Source organism: Mandrillus leucophaeus, unplaced genomic scaffold (genome assembly GCF_000951045.1).
Source record: "Mandrillus leucophaeus isolate KB7577 unplaced genomic scaffold, Mleu.le_1.0 Scaffold579, whole genome shotgun sequence".
Taxonomy (NCBI): Eukaryota; Metazoa; Chordata; class Mammalia; order Primates; family Cercopithecidae; genus Mandrillus; species Mandrillus leucophaeus.
This window is the reverse complement of record NW_012106241.1, coordinates 395,382-397,674: the sequence shown is the minus strand read 5'-3', so window position 1 is coordinate 397,674 and position 2,293 is coordinate 395,382.

The window sequence follows — 2,293 nt, the reverse complement described above, 5'->3', positions numbered from 1 at the left end:
TATATATATATCTCTCTACCAACAGTGCACCCAGCAATGGTCAAATATGCAGAATCTATAAGGAACTTACACAAATCAACAAGCAAAAAACAAATAACCCAATTAAAAAATGATAAACATAGACAAAGGAAATAACATAGGCAAAGGAAATGAACAGGCACTTCTCATGAGAAGATATACAAGCTTCCAACAACACCTAATGCCCCACATTACTAGGCATCAGATAAATGCAAATCAAAACTATAATGAGATATCATCTCACACCAGTCATAATGGCTAATATAAAGCTAAAAAGTAAAAAAAAAAAAAAAAAAAAATTGGTGCTGGTGAGACTGCAGAGAAAAAGGAATGATTATACACTGCTGGTGAGAATGTAAGTTAGTTCAGCCACTGTGTAAAGCAGTTTGGAGATTTTTCAGAGAACTTAACATTGAACTACATTTCAACCTAGCAATCCCATTACTGGGTATATATCCAAAGGAATGTGAATTGTTCTACCTTAAAGACAGATGCATATTTACGTTCATTGCAGCACTTATTCACAATGGCAAAATCATGGAATCAATTTAGGTGCCCATCAACAGTGGATTGGATAAAGAAAAATGGTGCGTATACACCATGGAATACTAAGCAGCCACAAAAAGGATGAAATTCTCTCCTTTGCAGCAACATGGATGTAGCTGGAGGCCATTATCCCAAGTGAATTAACCAGCAACAAACAGAAAGTAAAATACTTCATGTTCTCGCTTATAAGTGGGAGCTAAACAACGGGTCCTCATGGATATAAAGATGGCAACAATGGAAACTGGGGACTACTGGTTGGGGGAGGGAGGAAATAAGGCAACAGTTGAAAATAAACTATTGGATACTATACTCAGTACTGGGTGATGGGATCATTTGTACTCCAAACTTCAGCATCATGCAGTATATCCAGGTAACAAACCTGCACGTGTACCCCACAAATCTAGAACTGAATCTAAAATAAAACTTAACATGATAGAATTATTTTAAATTCACAAATAAATGTAACCATCGCATGGTGTCAAAGGAGAAAAGCTCTATGATGAGCAGATAAACATTTCCAATTCTTATTCATCTGGGTAAATAGTGTTTTTCAATATCTCTCTACAGTTGTCACCACCCACCATCTTCAACTTTTCTTCCAAGCCTTCATTTTCTATTACCATCTCTAGGACTCTTCCAGCAGGAAGTTAAAATATATATAGTTTTAAGCTCACTAGCCTATAGTATGATTGTCATTTACCAAAAGCACCCTCACAAAGTTCACCAACAACAGACTCAAAAACAATTCTGCATATTCTGCTGCATTCTAAATCTCTCCAAACCCCATACACAGTGACCAACTTCATTCTCTGAAGCCTTACCCCATAGAGTGATATTACTTTTAGTTTATCTGTATGTGTCTGTCTTCACTCACTTTCTTCTATGCTTACTTTCCATCCTTATCACCCATAGGCATAGATCTTTTCTAGGTATTTTTCTTTTCTGCTTCTACATTTTTACCTCTTACCTTTTCATAATTTTATGTCTTTCTCCTCCTGGTTCTTAACTTTTTTTATAGATATAATTCTCAAAGATCTCCATTTTTTCTTATATTTAGATACTAGTGAATTATTTTTTTCAATAATTCCATTAAAAAAGCATTTGAAATGAAAACACTCATGATGGTTAGAAATAACCACCCAAGAATAAACTTCTCGTTTAGCTAGAGAATGTCAACAAAGCTAGCAAGTGTCCAGGGATCTCTTGTGATGAATCACCTTGATTTCAATTAATGTAACTCATATAGTAAAATGCATTTCAGAAGAAAAGGGAATATGCTAGAATATGGAAAACAGATTACCTTGTTAGAAGCTAAATTGATTAGCTTGATTTTATGGCAGTAGGCAAATATATAAATTAAATAGTGAATCATAATCCCAAACTTTACATAAAAGTCTCCATCATTTTGTGTAAAAGCATACTAAAACATTTTTAGAAGCTGTGAAGCACTACCATTATGTTTATGCTTGCTAAGCTGTGTACCATAATTATTTAACTACAGTTTCAATGTTTTCATGTATGCAGCAATACTGAGACATTAGAAACTCAGTATTATTGTGTTCTTTTTCAATTACCTGAGCATCCCCTGAGTCCAGGAGGATAAATAAGTTTTCAAAGATTGCTGACTCTCTTACCCTATTAGGAAAGATTGGGTTTACTCTTTCTACTACATAAACCTGTTTTTATTTGTGTTTGTTCAGTGACTTCAGATTTTTATGAAGTCGGTAAT